This window comes from Triturus cristatus, chromosome 1_2 (genome assembly GCF_964204655.1).
Source record: "Triturus cristatus chromosome 1_2, aTriCri1.1, whole genome shotgun sequence".
Taxonomy (NCBI): Eukaryota; Metazoa; Chordata; class Amphibia; order Caudata; family Salamandridae; genus Triturus; species Triturus cristatus.
This window is the reverse complement of record NC_140580.1, coordinates 1,083,989,172-1,084,008,711: the sequence shown is the minus strand read 5'-3', so window position 1 is coordinate 1,084,008,711 and position 19,540 is coordinate 1,083,989,172. Positions and strand designations below refer to the sequence as shown.

The 19,540-nt window shown below is 45.8% G+C and overlaps 1 long non-coding RNA gene across 1 annotated transcript in view; it reads right to left on the bottom strand.

Moving 5' to 3' along the window:
- Window positions 1-19,010, bottom strand: part of LOC146868711 (uncharacterized) — a 97,855-nt gene extending 78,845 nt beyond the window's left edge. Inside the window, exons 1-2 of the long non-coding RNA XR_014966382.1 lie at window positions 18,694-19,010; window positions 16,501-16,613 (exon numbers count right to left, since the gene is read on the bottom strand). This is a non-coding gene — a long non-coding RNA (uncharacterized LOC146868711). The remainder of the gene's footprint in view (window positions 1-16,500; window positions 16,614-18,693) is intronic.
- Between the last annotated feature and the right edge of the window lie 530 nt (window positions 19,011-19,540).

Below are 19,540 nucleotides of genomic sequence, written 5' to 3'. Positions count from 1 at the left end.
CGCAAGGAAATAGAACGCCTACACGAAGAAAGATTAGCGGTAGACCAGTTTGAACAAAATGAGGAGGAGGAAGGATCAGGACCGTCCACAGGACAGTCAGAAACCATAGCCTATGTAGGTAGAGGAAGATCTTGTAATAGTACTAGATGTTTTACTGACCCGATACGTCCGATATGTCCAGATAATAACAGGAATTTCCAAACACCTATAATAAATATGAGGTCCCCCGAGCATTCGTTCCAAGCCGCTGACAAATTACTGCGAGAACGAAGGGGTTATCATTTACTCGATTCTATGGATGAACAAGAATTAGCCAGGTCAGCCGTTCATTGGGTTGACAGTCCCGGAAAATATGGTGATGATACAGTAGCACACACATTTTTGAACCTCACCCCAGATGAACAGCGTTTAGCTGGGATTTATATGATTCAACAACTTCTTATACTATATAAAAGCCAACATTCAGATCCTGGTCCCTTACCTGATATATTGACTGAATTACTCACGAATAGATGGAGAGGTTCAGGTACTAAGTTAATTAAGGAAATACTAGAATCCAGAAAGCAGTACATTCTTTTTGTATGTCCAGAACATGTTTCACTGCCCATCAAGGAAAGACCGATGTATTACATGGACAGACAGAATCCCTTACGAGAAGTGCACCCAATAAAGGGCGAGGACAATCAGTTTAAACGTGTATATGTATATACGCCCATATCGAAAATAGAATTGTTAGAAATGAAGAAAGTGGTACCCAGTCATGACAAAGACCCAGCGGGTTTCCACCGAGAAATTAAAGACATGTTACTCATGGGAGAGTATACCTATCCCGACATTATGACAATATTAAAGGTATTAATGCCTGCTGGCATTTATGAAAAACTCAAGGAAAAAGAGTGGGAGGTAGGAGACCAAAAGATAGATTGGACAGCATTAGAAAATGAAGAAAAGGCCCGAGGTCCAGGTTCGGGGCTTGGGGACAAAACTAAAGCACTACCAGGTTTATTAGTACAGGTACTGCCACGTTTATTAACTACGAAAAAGGAAGACTGGGGTGCAATCTCAGCCTGTAAACAAAAGCAAGATGAAGACACTAGTGATTTCTATGCCCGATTCGAAAAATGTTTTGGTATAAATAGTGGTATAAAAGCAAGTAGCGAGTCATACCCACATCTGTTTGTGACAAAATTAGTTGAAAATTCCTTGCCCCAAGTGAAGAATAGAGTATTAAAATTCGAGAGTACCTGGCAAGGGAATACCCCATCACAAATGTTACAAATGTTACAGTATCATTACAATAGAATTAGAGAAGAACAAGAACATGAACAAAGACGCATGAAAGACACAAAAATGAAAATGCTAGTCTCCCAGACAGTTCCAGCTGAAGGTCATAAAAAGGGTACGACACAGTCCGGTGATTCAGCAGGACCTGTAAAAGGGACATGCAACTATTGTAAACAACCAGGTCATTACATACACGACTGCCCAGTCCTGAAGCGTAATATCGCCACAGGTATTACAAAAGAAAGACCACGGCCACCTAGACAGGATCAGAATGAACAAGGAGTACCGCAGCATGCACAGGCCATGCCAACTCCACAACAGTCTATACAGTTTGTGCCAACCGCACCAGCGCTGCCGGCTGCTGCCACACAAACCACGACACGACAGCTGTACCAGACCGCACAGTATGACTATCCTGATTATCAACGATACGCATGAACCAGCCTAGAGAGGGAAGTTGACTTACCCCTTATCGAGGTCCCTGTAGACCAAGAAGGACCTTATGTACATAGTGAATTATTAGGTCAAGATAGAAAATTTTTACTTGATACAGGGGCAAGTCGAACAACTATAAAACGTAGTGAAGTTCCAGGGGCACCCCTCTCAGGCTCACAGAATATTTCCCTTGGTTTTTCAGGAAAACCTATTGTTAATGAAGTATCACAGCCTCTTCCACTTACGATAGGACCCTTGACCAGAACTACAGATTTATTGCTTACTAAATCATGTCCAGAAAACTTGTTAGGTATAAAAACACTGAAAGCTCTAGGAGCTATAATATGTTGTTCTCCGGAAGGAGTAAGATTGTTTTTACGTGATTTCAAAGGTCACTATGTGTCTCGAGATATGGATTCCCGACTGCAGACTTTACCGAAACATTTATGGGCACAAGGCCCTACAGATGTTGGTTGCATGAACATTACACCATATCGAGTCACACTAAAGGCAGGAGTGGTACTACCACGAATGCGACAATATAAGTTACCCCCAGATGCTGTAATGGCTTTACTGCAAATCATTGACGAGCTTATTGGCCAAGGAGTGGTTGTGGAGACCGACTCCAATATATGTAATTCACCGATAATTCCGATTCTTAAACGAACTGATCCAAAGGCTCCCCCAGTATATCGATTGGTTATTGATCTGCGCGAATTAAATAAATGTATTGTACCACAATACCCCGTAGTTCCAGACATCTCTTCATTACTGACAGCCATTGATTCCGAAGCAACATTCTTTACTGTAATTGATCTCAAGAATGCCTTTTTCAGCGTCCCAATAGATCCAGAAAGTCAATACTTGTTCGGATTCAGTTTAAATGGATGTAGCTTTAAATTCACACGCGCACCTCAAGGATTTACAGAAAGCCCCAGCATCTATAGCCAAGCACTGAAACGAGAACTTGACAGTATACACATGCCAGTCAACACTGCTCTGCTTCAATATGTCGATGATCTGCTGATCACCGCCCGAAGCGAACCTGAATGTGAAAAAGCATCACTGACGGTTTTACGAGTTCTAGCCGCAAAGGGACACAAGGTGTCCCCTTCTAAGCTGCAATTCTGTGTCCAGCGAGTTATTTACCTTGGTCACTCGCTGTCCAAGGAGGGAAGGCAGCTTACACCAGATCGCATCCAGCTAATTGCAAATATGCCAATACCCAAGACACAAAAGGAGGTGCGGGCTTTCATAGGCCTCACTTCATATTGTAGGCAGTGGATCCCTCAGTATGCATTTCTAGCAAAACCACTCATTAAATTAACAACACAGGAGGCAGCCACATCGACTGTCCTCCCTTGGACTCAGGAACACACACTAGCTTTTGAAAGCTTAAAGAAAGCTCTATGCCAAGCACCTGTTTTAGCAACACCATGTTACAGAAAACATTTTACACTCTTTGTTACAGAACGAGAAGGTACTGCCTTGTCAGTACTCACACAGGAACAAGCAGGATCACACAAACCGTGTGCTTATTTTTCTAGTACATTAGATCCCGTAGCTCAGGCTCTGCCTGCGTGCCTGAAATCAGTGGCAGCGACAGCTTTAGCAATCAGACAAAGCGATGCCATAGTGTTAGGACATCCGTTGACAGTACAAGTACCACATGCAGTAGAGGTTCTTGTGAATCGAACGCAAACACAACATTTGACTATAGCGCGACTTACAGGTTACGAATTAACATTGTTTCAGCCACATATAGAAATCAGACGTTGTAACACATTGAATCCTGCCACACTTTTACCTGTAAACGGTACAGACCCATTAGCTCATGACTGTATTGAAGTTATTACAATAACGACGAAACCCAGACAAGACTTGACAGATGTCCCATTGTCAGATCCAGACCTGACGTTGTATGTAGATGGTTCATGTATGAGAACAGGTACAGGAGAGTTAGTGGCCGCTTATGCAGTCACAACAGACACTGAAATTATTGAAACAAAGTGTATAAATACCTTGTCCGCTCAAGCAGCAGAGCTCATCGCTCTTACACAAGCCTGTATTCAAGCCACAAATAAAAGAGTCAACATATACACTGATTCACGTTATGCATTCGGAGTTGTACATGACTTCGGCGTGCTGTGGCGAGAGAGAGGTTATTTAACTTCTCACGGTGCCCACATTCAGCACGGACCCCTTATTCATGCCTTATTAGATGCAATACATTTACCCACTGCAATATCGATTATGAAATGCAAAGCTCATACGAAAGTTACTGATATCATTTCTCAAGGCAATGATCTAGCTGACAGAACAGCTAAACAGACTGCTCAAACTCAAACATCCGACATGACAAAGACAATAGTCCAGACACCAACACATTGCATGATGGTTAAGGATCCCGCTCTTGATGTAATTGACATACAGACACATGCTACTCCAGACGAAATAAGGAAATGGACTGAATTAGGAGGGATCCAAACGGATCAAGGATGGATGACGAAGGAAAAATCTGTGTGGTTCCTTCCTGATTCAATGGTCCAAGTCATTATTAACACTATCCATAGTCCAGCACATCTAGGAGAAAAAGCTATGCTAGACAGCATTCAACACATTTGGTTCAACAAACATTTACGAGCAGCAGCCAAACAAAAAGTTCGTACCTGTATGATCTGTTGTCAGTTCAACCCAGGAAAAAGAATTCCCGTAGAGCAGGGTGGATTTCAGCCTCCTGATCACCCTTTTGAAATTCTCCAGATGGATTATATCCAGATGGAACGATGTCGAGGATTCAAATATGTTCTCGTAGTTGTCTGTGCTCTTTCCCGTTGGACAGAGGCATACCCGGTTTCAGATTACACTGCCTCGACTACTGCCAAACAGTTGGTTCGAGAATTCTTCCCACGATACGGTTTACCACGTGCTGTCTACTCAGATAACGGCCAGCCGTTCTCATCCGAACTAATGAAACACGTTTCACTTTTGTTAGGTTATCAGTGGAAATTCCACTGTGTCCGACACCCCGAGGCAGCAGGTCTCGTGGAAAGACATAATCAGACCCTGAAAATTAGATTGTCCAAAATATGCAGGGAGAAAGGTGTCGACTGGGTAGTAGCATTACCAGTTGCACTCTTTTACATGAGAATGGTAGCACACTCTCGAACAGGGCTATCCCCGTATGAGGTGATCTTTGGCAGACCACCAAATATGTGGGGGACGCCTATACCACGTAAAATAACTGATATTGACTGTAATATGCTGACAGATTATTTGGCTTCCTTGATGTCTGCACTACAATCTTGTCGTTCACAGGTAGCTGCAGCTTTTCCTGACAACACTGAGGTGAAACCCCACGACGTAATTCCGGGGGATCTCGTTTTAGTGAGGAACTTTGATCGAAAGACTCAGCTGGATCCTAGGTGGAGGTCGCCGCAATTGGTCTTGCTCACCACAAGGACAGCCGTGAAGATCGAAGGCAGAAAAGGCTGGGTACATTCAAGTCATATCAAGAAATTTTATGGACTACCATCGGATGTGAAAACCACACCTTGCGTGTCTTCACCCATTGACTCAAAACTTCCTTTGGTTGACTCAAGCAGTCACGAACAATATAAACTAAAGCTTAGATCTAACCAGTCGGGCAATTTGATTGTTTAAGTCCTCTCCAAGGTGAAGCGGTTGAATTTGTCTCTGACATGTATCCCTTAGATCTAAATAGAGAAAGAACCCGAAAAATGTTGAAACGACATGCATACTGTAAATCACTGCGTAGTCATTGCACAGTGACGTTATTGATTTTGTTTTTCCTAAGTCTTTTAATAATTACTGCAAGTATATTGTTGCACATATGTTATCCTATTTTTAGACATGTTTATAATGTTACTGCTGAACATTCTTTTAGTGAATTACCTCCGCATGAATTGTCATACAGATTTGCGCTGCGCAATAACACTTTTATTAGTATGTTACATCATTCCCATCAGGTTAGCAATGCTACAAATTGTTGGATATGTGGCCGACTCCCTCCCTATCAGAACTATAAAGGAATTCTACCTCTTTTTCCATACCCGTTCACACACAACGGCTCCTGTGGAGCATGGTTTAGTTTACTTAATTCCCAAGATTCGAACTCCGCAGTTTATCAAGACAACGGGGTATGGGGAAATCTGAACTTAGTTTTACTTAAAGTCTGCCACCCCAACAAGGAGGGACTTCCCAAAAGAACAGGAACTGATCTAGAAAACGAAGTATATGGATTAGGTAATTTTACGCTTAATCTCCTGATCTTGAATGTCGAATCCGAAGCTAATCCAAGTTTGCCCGCCATGTCAGTATTTCCAGTAAAAGGTGGATTATGTGTAAGAAAGAATGGTTCCATACATATGGGCCATAGTAGATGCACCATTGTAATAGAATTCAGTGATCAAGGCAAGTCGACATTTAGAGCTTCCCGCCATTCCTATTTTATATGTGGTCAGACGGCATATGTACGTTTGCCTCTAGACTGGGATGGTACCTGCTACATTGGATTCCTTTTGCCACCTGTTTTTCTAGCTCCTCCTGATTATCACAGAAATACTCATTTAGTACACAATAGAGAAAAGAGAGATCTCCCAATAGTCGATTACACTGAAACAGCATGGGAAAAATACACAGATTTCAATAAAGGTCTCTTTCCCTATATAGGTACCGTTACTAATAGTAAGCTGATACGTAGATTAACTAGAACCCTTGAAGCAGTAGTGAACGAAACTATTTCCGCCTTAGGCAATTTAACAGAAGAGCAGTCTGCTATGCGGATTGTTGTACTTCAAAATCGTCTTGTCCTTGACGTCATCCTGGCCGATAGGGGCGGAGCTTGTAGGGTCATCGGATCAAGTTGTTGCGTATTCATACCAGAAAATTCGCCATCTGTATATAAAGCTATAACGCGCCTTCATAAGATTGTGAGCCAGATACACCAGAATCCAGGCACTTGGACTTGGTCCGGGTGGTTTTGGAGCGTGTTATCAGCCTGGGGATGGAGAGTCCTATCCTTCCTAGGTATTGGCCTTCTCATACTATTCAGTTGCTGCTTATGCCTACAATGTGGACCAGCGATTTGTGGTCTGTGTGCCACATCGTGTATTCCACATCAAGATTTTCGTTCAAGATCCCGGAAGAAGAAAGAAGAACAAATGATGCTATATGAACAGATCAATGGATTGATGAAGATTGATATCTCTTGACGGGCAAGTAGGGGACAAGGAGGGAATGTGGAAATATGGATTTTTCTGGTCAGTTATGTCCCCTATCTTGGACCCCAACGGTTCTATTCGCATGTTACAAGTACATGTATGTTCCCTCCAGTTCCAGTTATGAAGACGCAAATACATGTGCGTCCACCGTTAACATGTCCTCTTTCAGACCTGCCATGAATGGGCCGGATATTCCATTCCTAAGTACGAAAGGCCACCGCCTTTATATGGTTCACTTATGCCATTTTACAGTCCAGGCAAGTAGGCCCTGATTCTGTCATCAAGCTTTTCTGCTTTCTGCCTCTGAAAGCTCCAGTCTGAGCCTGCATCTGTGACCATGAACTTTGTCTCATCCTCTGCGCGGCTCACAGTGCCTGACATCAGCTTGCTGCCTGCCAAGAACTGTATTTCACCTTCGAAATTATCTGCTCCGTTCCCTGCCCAATGCATTCCTGTCTAGTAGTTTAAGTAAACATTCTGCCAGCTACCGAGCAGAGGCCCGGCTTCTCTGTCTTTATACAAGTAAATTCATAGCCCTATTACCATGGAAGACTTCTGCCCTCGCATCTAGTGTAGACACTTAGACGCTTGTACACGCACTAACAGTCAGTATAGTCAGTATAGAATAAGATTCTACTCTAAAAGACCTCTCTTTTGGATAACATAGTTCTTTAAACATAGGATGTTAGATATGATTTGGGATTAGGTTGACTTGACCCTCCAGACATCTGTCGCCACATGTAGAGCTAAATGTCAAGTCCCCTTCACCCCCTAGCTGCACGTCAATCACACGTCATGCTGCTGTGCGCGCATTTCTGCCAAGTATTTCTGCTGACATTGCGAAATTCTTTCATGGAACCACCCCATTATGACATCATGCCTGATGACGTTCCTTTGTTACGCCCAATCACGCCCATTTTCATTACGCATGAATAATGTTATCTTCCTTATCAATTGTTACGCCTCTCGCATTTGCTTCACTGTAATGCCTATTGTATAAAAGTGATTAATTATCAATAATGTATGTACTTCACTTCCTGAGCCTCCGTGGTGATGGAACCTGGAGTCCACGATTTCGAAATCGTCCATTGGAATAAAGCCCGTTCCTAACCTCTAATACCACGGATTCTGCCTCTTATTTATTGAGCTATTTTTATTATGTTCTGTATCAAATTAAGTCCCGGTAATTAAATTATTTACCACACTAGGAAGGACGAGCTACAAAAGGCACGGAGGGCCTGGGTAGCAGCCAGCGATGCAAGTGGGCAATCTGGTGATCTTAGTGGAGAGGTGGACGGGCCTATTCCTAGGGTGGATGTGCTTTTGGGAGGGGGGAACCCTTCCGGCCAGGCAGCAGCCTGTCCCCAGAGGAGCTGGAGGACAGATGGGAAGCAAGGAAGTTCGAGTTGGAAAAACAGGCTAGAAATGGAGGAGAGGAAGATGATATTAGACCATGAACAAGGTCTAAAGTAGCTAGAGCTAAGAAGTAGGCCCAGCTCAGATGGTGGTAGCAATTCATCAAGGCAGGCAGACAGAATCGTGCACATCCCTAAGAATGTAGGCAAGGAATTAAAAAAGGGGGATGACATACAAAGGTGGTTTCAGGGGTACGCGGCAGCAATCCACATGAATGGGGTCCCTGAAGAGAATTGGGGAGCAGGATTGTGGCCTCTCCTCCCCAAAGAAGCAAGGGATACTTTAATCACTTAGGGTAAGGGGTATCACCTCACTTATCTAGACATGAAGGATGCCCTGGTCTTACTCCTGAAAAGTACAGGGATCAGTTCAGGTCTAGTAAGAAGTCTCTAAAGGGCCCCAAACTAACACCCAGGGTAAAGGTTCCCATCCCCCTGGAGATAAGAAACAAGGGGTCTCATCAGGAAAGCCTGCTGAGACCGGCCCCCGCAAATGTTTTGCATGTGACCTGGTGGGGCACATGAAGGGGGACCCCAGGTGCTCCAAGGGGGCACAGCTACCCACCGGTGGGCAGTCCAAGGTGTTGGCTAGTGTAGCGCTTGGGGAGGAGGAGGAGTACTCACAGGAGGGTGGGGATCCTGCAGAAATGACCCTTGTCTCACTAGGGGACAGTGAGATGGTCCCAGGAAACTAGGTGCCCCCTAACACAAAGAAATACAGCACCTGGGTGACCATCAATGGGAGAAGGGTAGAGGCTCTCAGGGATACGTGAGCCAGTGTGACCTCAGTCCGGTGTCACCTGTTCTCTGAGGAGCAGGTAGTCCCCGGGGCATTCCAACAAGTAATTGCAGCAGACAATTCAGAGTGCCAGTGTCTGGTGGCACAGAGTGGGGGGGGGGGTCTCAAGTCCCTTGAGGGTGGTTGTGAGCCCTTCCATGCCTGTAGATTGTCTGCTAGGTAATGACCTGGAGCCGTTCTTGTGGAAGGATGTTTAGCTCAGGTCTCACTTGGAGATGCTTGGGTTGCCAGAGTGGGCATGAGTGTCCACTCAGTCAATGGCGGCCAGAGACGGTGGTCAGGGGGACTTGGAGCCTGAAACAGTGGCTCAGGTCCCTGGCAAGAGAAAGGGCAAGAGGCGTGGGAAACCGGCCCCTGAAGTTCCCATGGCCCGGGAGGATGCAGACCTTGAGGGGAGACGCCCCGGTGCCTATGGGGAAAAGGTAGCTGAACTGGGGGACATCTCTGAGCTGACCCATTGGCAGCAAGAAGGGGGTCCCACCAGGGAGGAATTCTGCCGGAAGCAGAAAGAGTGCCCTTCTCTAGAGGGGCTGCGGCAACAGGCTGCAGCCCAGGTGACTGGTGATCAGTCCAGATCACGTTGGATCTACTGGGAGAATGATCTCCTATATAATGAGCCTAAGGTCGCTGAGCCTGGGTTAGCCCATGTGCTGGTGGTACCCCAACGTTGTAGGACCTTTTTACTGGGTCTGGCTCATGACTTGCCTTTGGCAGGACATTTGGGGCAGGACAAGACCTTTGACAGGCTTGTCACCCCTTTCTTCTGACCCCAAATGCGAAGGCAGTCAGATGCACATTGCCGATCTTGCCAAACTTGCCAGGCAAGTGGTAAGAGTCTGAGGAAGGTCAAAGCTCCTCTCCAACCGTTGACAGTTGTTGGAACACCCTTTGAAAGGGTAGGGATGGACATTGTGGAGCCACTGGATCCCAAGACAGCCATGGGCAACAGCTACATCCTGGTCTTGGTGGACCATGCCACCCGGTACCCGGAGGCAATCCCTCTCAGGACAACAACGGCGCCAGTTGTGGGCCGGGCGTTAATGGGGATCTTTTCCCGCGTGGGTGTCCCCAGAGAGGTGGTTTCCGACAGGGGGACCAACTTCATATCTAAGTATATGACATCCCTGTGGAAGGAGTGTGGTGTCACGTACAAGTTCAACGCTCCTTACCACCCCCAAGGTAACGGTCTGGTAGAGAGATTCGCCCAGACCTTGAAGGACATGATTAAGGGTCTAACAGAACCCATGAGGCATAAGTGGGACGTCCTCTTGCCGTGCCTTCTCTTTGCCTACAGGGAGGTACCCCAGAAGACTCTTGGGTTCAGTCCCTTTGAGCTTCTGTATGGTCACCCTGTAAGAGGACCTCTAAGTTTGGTGAAGGAAGGCTGGGAGGCAGCTCCCAAGAAAACTCCCTAGGATGTGTTTAGTTACGTGCTGGCCTTCTGAAACCAAACTGCCCGCTTCAGGAAACTTGCTCAAGCGAATCTCAAGGCCAGCCAGGAAGAAATGAAGAAGTGGTATGACCAGAATGCCACTCTGGTCGAGTTTCAACCTGGACAAAAAGTGTGGGTCATGGCCCCAATGGAACCTTGTGCCTTACAGAACAAGTGGACCGGGCCGTTTGAGGTGGTAGAGCGCAAAAGTGAGGTCACCTACCTGGTGGATTTGCAGGCTCCCAGGAACTCTTTGAGGGACCTCCACGTGAACTTCCTCAAACCTCACTTCGAGGGGTCCGAAGTGAGCATGCTCTTGACGACAGATGACGGGGCGGAAGAGCCACGATCTCCTGTCGGCCAAGGAAGGGGATTGGTCAGTGGAAAGTGTGATCCTCTCCCCAACACTGACTGACGAGCAGCAGAGCGACTGTCACCGGTTGCTGGGACAGTTTGCCCAGCTTTTCTCCCTGACCCCAGGTGTTACTCACTGGTGTACCCATGATGTGGACACCGCTGACAGCCCCCCTATGAAGCACAAAATGTACAGGTTGGCTGACCGGGTAAAGGCCAGCATCAAGGAGGAGGTCTCTAAGATGTTGGCGTTAGGGGTGGTTGAGCCGTCCAGCAGTCCTTGGGCCAGCCCGGTGGTCTTGGTCCCAAAGGCTGCGGCACCTGGTGCCACGCCAGAACTGCGCTTCTGTGTGGACTACCGAGGGCTCAATGCCGTCACTCGAACTGACGCACACCCCATTCCCAGAGCTGATGAGCTCATTGATCAGTTGGGAGCTGCCAAATTCCTTAGCATGTTTGATTTAACGTCTGGGTACTGGCAGATTGCTTTAACCTCTGGGGCCAAGGAGAGGTCAGCATTCTCAACCCCAAAAGGACATTACCAGTTCCGGGTGATGCCCTTTGGGTTGAAGAATGCCCCTGCCACCTCTCAGAGGTTGGTCAACAAGGTGTTGGCTGGACTGGAGGATTTCAGTGCCACCTACCTGGATGAGATCGCGGTGTTCAGTTCCAGCTGGGAAGAACACCTGCAGCACCTCGGGGAAGTGTTGAAGGCGCTGCAGAGGGCAGGCCTCACGATCAAGGCCAGTAAGTGCCAGATCGGGCAGGGTTCAGTGGTGTACTTGGGACACCAGGTAGGAAGCGGCCAGGTGGCACCTCTACAGCCCAAGATTGAAACCATTCTAGCTTGGGAGCCCCCCAAGACCCAGACAGAGTTGAAGGCCTTCTTAGGACTCACTGGGTACTACAGGAGATTCGTTAAGGGGTATTGCACCATTGTTGCCCCATGAGAGCATCGACGAATATGTCTCCGCCTTGAATAATTTAGCTCTAGCGTGCAGATTTGGACAATTACAAGAGGAGTTCATACGTGACCAGATAATTATGCATGCTAGTAATCCCAATATTCAAGACAAACTGTGGGTAAATGGCAAATCTCCTTTGAAAGAGGTGGTTGCCTTAGTTAAAAAAGCAGAACTTACTGGCAGATGTGCCAAAGCCGTTCTTGCTGAGCCCAATGTAGTAAAAGCAATCAATTCATCCAAAGCGAGCATACTGAGGTCCAAGGAAAATGCTTGTGAAAGTCCTTGCGATGCCTACAAGAATAGTGAACTCTACAAGAAGAAACACACTCACGAGAAGGATCACGTTAAGAAATACAATGATAACACGGAACGCAAATGCTATCGTTTTGGGTCTCCCTCCCACTTCGCAGACTTCAAAAAGTGCCCTGCCAGATATCAAAAGTGCACATCTTGTGGATTAGCAGTTCATTCTGCAAAAGTATGCAACAGGAAATTCACTAAACATAGCAAACCTGTGAAACACATCCAACAGGAGGACGACTCAGGGTCGGAGAATTCAGACTACTCTGAATCTGACAGCATCAACTATGTATTCTCCATCGAATACGACATACTTGAACTTACTCCTTCCAGGATCAAAAAACCTATGTGCAAAATAAGATTGGGCGGAGTGCCTATTAACATAATGGCTGACTCAGGCTTCCCGTTCACAATAATTAACGAGAATGTATGGAAACAGCAATTTGTGGGCAAAATTGGAGCGTCAGTTGAAAAGTCCAATGTAATCGCCAGAAGTTACACGGGTGATAATATTGAGTTCTTAGGAACCCGTGAACTAGAATTTGAATTCAAAAACAGGAAGGCGTTCTGTAAACTCTTTGTAGCTAAAAGAGGCCCTTCTGTTTTGGGATAGAGCGATCAAGCTGACCTTGGCATCATTCTCAACCCCAATAGTGCTGACCCTGTGTTGTCCATAGATGATACGTGCAAATACACCATCCACAGAGATTACCCTGAGGTGTTCTCTGGCAAAGTGGGCCTTCTAAATAGTTTCCAACACAAAATTGAATTAAAAGCCTCGGCCATCCCATGCATTCACAAAGTGAGACTTCTACTCGTTTCTGTCAGAAACGATGTTCAGGTGGAACTTAACAGGCTGGTCAATGACGGAATAATCGAAAAAGTTGAGTCCGCAGAGTGGGTTTCTCCCCTGGTTGTCGTCAAATGTCCCAACGGAAAAATCAGACTCTGCATAGACCTCAGAGACCTCAACAAGAATATAATCGTTGATGGGTACCACTTGCCTCGCATCTGCGAAATGTTCAATGCTACAAATGATATGCATGTGCTTTCCATTATTGATTTAAAATCTGCGTATCATCAGATACCGCTACACGTGGATAGCAAAAAGTATACCACATTCATCACTCCATTTGGCTGTTACCGTTTCACCAGAGTACCGTTTGGTCTGGCCTCGGCTGCAGCGCTTTTCCAAAGAGTCATGATATCCATCTTTGAGGGTGTTGGCGTTGTGAGGTTTTTCAAAGACGATATCTTGGTCATGGGCAGCAGCCAATTGGAACATGACACACGCCTCAGGAAGGTATTGGATAATTTAAAAAGGCATGGGCTAACTGTGGAGTTAGATAAATGTAAACTTTCCCAAAATAAAGTGGTTTACCTGGATCACACGATTAGTAATGAAGATATCAAACCTGAACAGGGTCTAGTTGATGCCATCCTTAATGCTCCCTTCCCTTCCAACAAAGAGGATGTGAGAGCCTTCCTCGGCTTAACTGAGTACTACTCGAAGTTCATCAGAAACTTCTCAGAGAAAACGTACAGTTTGAGGCAATTACTCAAAAACAGAGCCAAATTCGAGTGGTCCCCGGAGTGTCAGAACACTTTCAACACCATCAAAAAGTAAATTAGTAATGCACCCTTTCTCAAAGAGTTTGACCCTTAAGCTGAAATCTACGTAACCACTGATGCCAGCAACAAAGGACTGGGTGCTGTGCTGGCACAGAAAGACGCTGAGAACAATGAATTGGTTGTGGCCTTCGCGTCCAGATCACTCACCTCGGCTGAGGAGAGGTACTCGGTGATTGAACGCGAGATGCTGGCCTGTTCGTGGGCGCTCAATTACTTCAGAGCATACATTTGGGGATACAACATACACCTACGCACTGACCACAAACCGTTGATCAAGATCCTCTGACCTGCAGAATGCTTCCCCACGGCTTAGTAAAATGTCTATCAAATTATTGGACTACAACTACACTGCTGAATACTGGCCAGTAGTCAAGAACAAGGTGGCTGATTTCCTGAGCAGATTACCCCTAACCCACAATTAAATCCTAGATGACCAAGAAGGAGCTGAGAAGTTAGCACTACTGTTCAACTCAGACCTTGACGGGATCTCTGCGGATGAGTGGAAAAGACACATGTCAAAAGATCCCACACTACTGGAGTTATGTAAATACATCAACAGCTCCGGGCCTGAGAAACGATGCCTTCACGATAATGTCAAAGTCTATTGGGAAATAAGAAATGAGTTTAGAAAATGGGGTGTTGTACAGGATTGGTAAAGCTATAGCCCCCATCACGCTCAGAAACAAAATTCACAACTTGTGCCACGTAGGTCACCTTGGTATCTCAAAAACCAAGCAGAGGGTCAGAACCAGTTATTGGTGGCCTGGTATTGACAAGCAGATCGAAATCCTGATAAGAAATTGCGTGGACTGCAATGATTCTGACAAGACCCTTAAGACCTCCAGGGTTCCACTTTCTCCCTTCAAACCCCCTACAATGGCATGGGAGAGGATTGGTTTAGACATTGCCGGACCCATTGAAGGATACGATGGGGTGATCAAGTACACTCTCATAGCCATAGATCATTCCTCTAAGTGGCCTGAGATAGAAATAGTTTCAGGAATAGATAAGTCTACGGTCATTTCATTTCTGGACAGGCTATTCTTGAGTGAGGGGTTACCCAAATGCTTGCTCACTGACAATGGTCCCCAATTCTCCTCCAAGGCATTCAAGTCATTCCTAGAGAGGAATTGCATCACCCACCACACCACCTCGCTCTACCATCCTGAAGGTAATGGCCTCATCAAACGTTTTAATCGTGTCTTAAAAGGTCGTATACATTTGTCAAGGAATGCCAACCTCAACTGGGAGGAAGAATTGTTCAAACTTATCTGGGCATTCAGGATCTCCCCTTGTGCCAGCACCAGTGTAGCACCTTTTGTCCTCATGAGAAGCAGACAACCCCTGAGCAAAGACCTGGGTTGGATGCCCGCGTCCAAACAGTTGGAATGGTCGCTAGACACCATCAGAAATAACATAGTGAAGGCGCAAAAATGCTATAAAGATTGGTACGACTCAAAAAATGGAGTAAAAGAACATTCCTTCAGTATCGGCGATCTAGTCAAAGTTCGCCTTGAAAGTAAAGTCAGGAAAAGAGTAAGCAGATTCACCGCTCCTCTCCACATCAGCAAACTTTACAACAACACTGCCAGACTCAGTGATGGCAAGGCCTGGCACATGAACAGGTTGGCCAGATATCATCTAGCGGCTAAAGGATTGAGTCAATTTCAGCATAATAGAACCAGTTGATTACGACGAAACTGGAAAGGACCACAGTTCCATGCTCTGTAACCATAGGGTGAGCCCTAGAAGTAAGAAAGTGCAAGATCACCCACCTATCACTGACTCCACAGATTGTCACACATCAGACCAGTTCGTTGAGGTCAGTCCTCGCGCTCCGGTGCTTAATCGGAGCTGCGATGGTGATTCACATTCTGACTCTGAAGTCACATCTGACAGTCAAGGTTTCAGTGGTAGGCGTGGTAGAACCTGTAACGATCCCCATTCCGACACTGAAGTTGTGTCTGACCCTCAAAGGGTCAAGGGAAGGTTTGGCAGAACCATCAACAAACCTAAACACTATGACGATTTTGTTTGTGAATAGTCGATTATAGTTAAACATTCAAGAACGGAAGATGTGTTGTAATGTATTTTTGCAGTTAAACATTCAAGAGAGGAAGATGTGTTGTAATGCATTATTGTGCTATGCACGAGCTGTACCCAGCGCGTGACAGCTGATGCCCATGAGCTCTCCTGCGCGAGAGCACCCTTGTTCTCCTCCCCTTCCCATTGGTTCCCCAACATTCCATGTTCCCAACTGCTATGCTGTCCAACTCCCAACTGTCATTACGGAGGTTGTAACCCTGACTGGTGTACCGCACTCTGTGTGGGGCTGTATGGAATAAACCCAAGAACCCTGCTTACGAGTTTGCTTCATTTCCACACTGTAGATCTTTACAATTCATTTTAGAGACTGCACGCACTTAAGGAGTTACCAAACAAGACTGGGGAAACATCCATTACAACGCGGCTGCTTCACCACACAGCATTTAGCACGCATGCGTTACAACGTATACATAGTTACCATGGGTAGCCTTTACCACGCATGCTTTTACAATGAATTATGTTGTAAAAGTATGTATGGAAAAGGTATATGTGCGGCGGCATGTATGCTTAAAGCGCATAAAACAAGAAATCTTACCTTGGAATGGAATTCCAGTCCCACGTTCGCCTCGCTTGTTGTTTTACCACTTGGCGTCATTAGAGGAAACCCTTGTGCTTCCTCTTTACGATGTGCAACGTGTCAAAGAAGAGCTGGAGAGGAAGTAAAATAATGGAGATGTAAGGGGTTTGGGCCGGGGCCAGGGCGCTATGGATTTACAATTTTGAGCTGGAGGGGAGAAGTTTTTAGAAGGCTGAGGGTGTCTAGCAGGGGTCCACTTTTTAGGCTTAGGTCAGGGGGAGGGGGAGTTTCTATAAGTGCTAGGTCAATATTTGGGGCACAGGGCAGGAAAAACCTATACTACGAATATGCCTATAACATTCATGCTTTTACAAGGAAAATCATTGTAAAGGCATGCGTGGTAAAGGCATGGTCGTGGTACAGGTTATGCGTGGTAAAGACATTCACGTTGTAATGCATGCGTAGTAAAGGCATGCGTTTCAACGGAATGTGTTATAACGTCGTACAACCACAAAATTGAAAATACAGAAAATTCTAAACAACAACAACAAAAAGTGTGCATTTATTTTACAGACATCCGGGGCACGTTAAGTAGGTATATTATCATAAAAGTCAACACGTGGTCCAGGGCGCAAAAGTGCATTCTCTCTTTTGGCAATATACTTAAAATCTTCGTTTTAAGGCGTGGGCAAAGTGGGCTCTGGCCCAGGGCCCAGCCTTTGAGGGGCCCCCTGACAGAGCCAGCTCTGTTCTGCAGAGACTTGCCCTGATGACCGTAAATAATTCTTAGATTGTTACAAATAGCGTTTTCTTTGAATTATTTTGAATGCGAGTAATGTGGGAGAGTCTATTACAGACATTTGACAGACAAATGTGTATGTTTCATGCAACATACACAAGAAAACTGTTTCTTTTAGATAAAAACGGGACCTCACATATGAGAAATGGGAGGGGTGTCAAAAAGATTGCTTGCAGTAACATTAGTGAGCTGCTGCTGGGTTACAATATTGAAAACACTATGTCACTGGCATTGATTATTAATTGTAAACACTTTCAGAATTTAGACGAGTGTGACTGTGCAGTGTCAGTGACCTACCCAAAGAGGACATAAAAGAGCTGACAGCTTTCGTAATAATTGAGCTATATTGGGAACCCTGTTGTCCTTATTGCCAGTTCCATGCCCCTCCCTGCAGCATGCTCTGTGGTACACGTTGCTGTCCACAGCTGAGAGAGGCAGCGAGTTCTTATTTCTGACCACCAAGGATCTTTAAAAAGTCATGCCACCAGCTTTGTCCCCCCCTCCGCCCTTCGCCACTATCTCCCATGTGGATGGGCAGCCTTGAGCATAAATCTTCCCCCTGATGTGGGAATAGATTTGCACTCCTCAGAAATTAAAGGCCCCGCATTAATCCTGCTGAACTCTGTTCCCCTCACACTTCTGAAGTCTGAAATAATGAACAACACCCACTTGAGTTGGCAGCTTTTGAATCACATTTTTCAACAAATTCCTACGCTAAAGCAAGCTACATTTTCCAGAAGGGAGACACAGTCTCTGGATTGAAGACACTGGCCTGGGTTTTAGACGTGTATCGTATGCCTTGTTTTACTTCCTACTGTCAAGTAGCAATTGAACATTTTACTGAATTTAAATGACAAACGTCTGTTTGTTGAAGGCGTTTTCGGTGCATTAGTGCCTAATACCACACAGTTTAACGGCGGCCACGGTTTTTCCTCGTGCAGTGGAAAAAACACGATTTAACTTTGAAAACAGTTTACAGCTATGCCCTGGCTGTCTCTGGCAAGATGCACCTCTCAGGAATGCAAAGTCAGGGTGGAAATTGCAGCTTCAGGGCCTGCAAGAATCCGACCTAATTTCCCTGCAGTGTTTATGCTGCCAGTTTTCAAGCCCTTTTTGGGTCACATTCAAAAGATTTTTGTTTTGTTTTGCAAACTGACTCGATGAACATCCGGTTAATTTCTTATAATTGCCGTACACATCGAATAAGCAATTTAAAAAAAGAAAAAAAGAACTGAAGAAAAAAGGGTTGAAAGAGTTTTGTCCACCTGCCGAGCCCCACAATCCACCCTGCAATGAACTCATTTCTACCGGGCTTGCACTAACTACTTACAGCTTCCCCCACCTCCTTAAGGTGCAACGGCCGAGGTGGAGCAAGCAGTGAAACACAGGTCACCCCGCACCCTTTTACTTGCCTTTGGCTTGGATCTGACTGGGGTGCTGGCGCAGGGCTCCCTTGAGAGTCAGAGCTCCGGAGATGCTGAACAAACAGCTGATTGCTGGGCAGGCGGCTGTCCGAGGGTTAAATGCACAAGTGGCGGCAGGTGAACGGGAGGTGTCTTTCCTCATGCCGGGTGGGCCAGAGGTGGTCACAGTGCAGGTAAAAAGGAGGCAGTAGGAGAATGGGCCCTGAAAATAAAGGGCAAAAAGGTATGGGGTGGGGCCAGAGAAGTGTTGACACACCCACGTCGTGAAGCGTGGATCTGAACACGATTGGCTCAAAGGAAGTAACAGGCACTTCCGCCGGGCTATAGGGGGCAGGTCAGAGGTGAATGCAAGACCCTAGTAGGAAGGAATTTCCCACGCCTATTCAAAGATTAATGGCCCTGCAGGTGTTAATCTGGGAAGGCGCACACCAAAATCAGGAAGAGGGGTGTGGCACGGTAACACCTTAGCTGGAGCACATATGGCTGAACAATTCTCTGATTCCGGTGTGGTTGTATTTTTCCATTTCTATTTATAAATACAGACAGAAGAAAAATATTTTTCCGGCTGTTTGTATGAATAAAAATCAGTTTAAACGGAAAACCGGGAGCCTTACTTATATGTGATAAAAGGGGAGTTTCAGGTTTGGCAAGGAGTTTTAAATGCCAAGTCGACAAGGAGGTGTGACACTGCATTCAGGCTGCAATGGCAGGCCAGGGACGAGTTTTAAAGTGCTACTTAGGTGGGTGGCACAATAGATGTTGCAGGACCACTGGTTGCAGTTAATTTCCTAAGTATATAGTATCCCTTTCTACAAGAAACTTAGAACTAAATTAA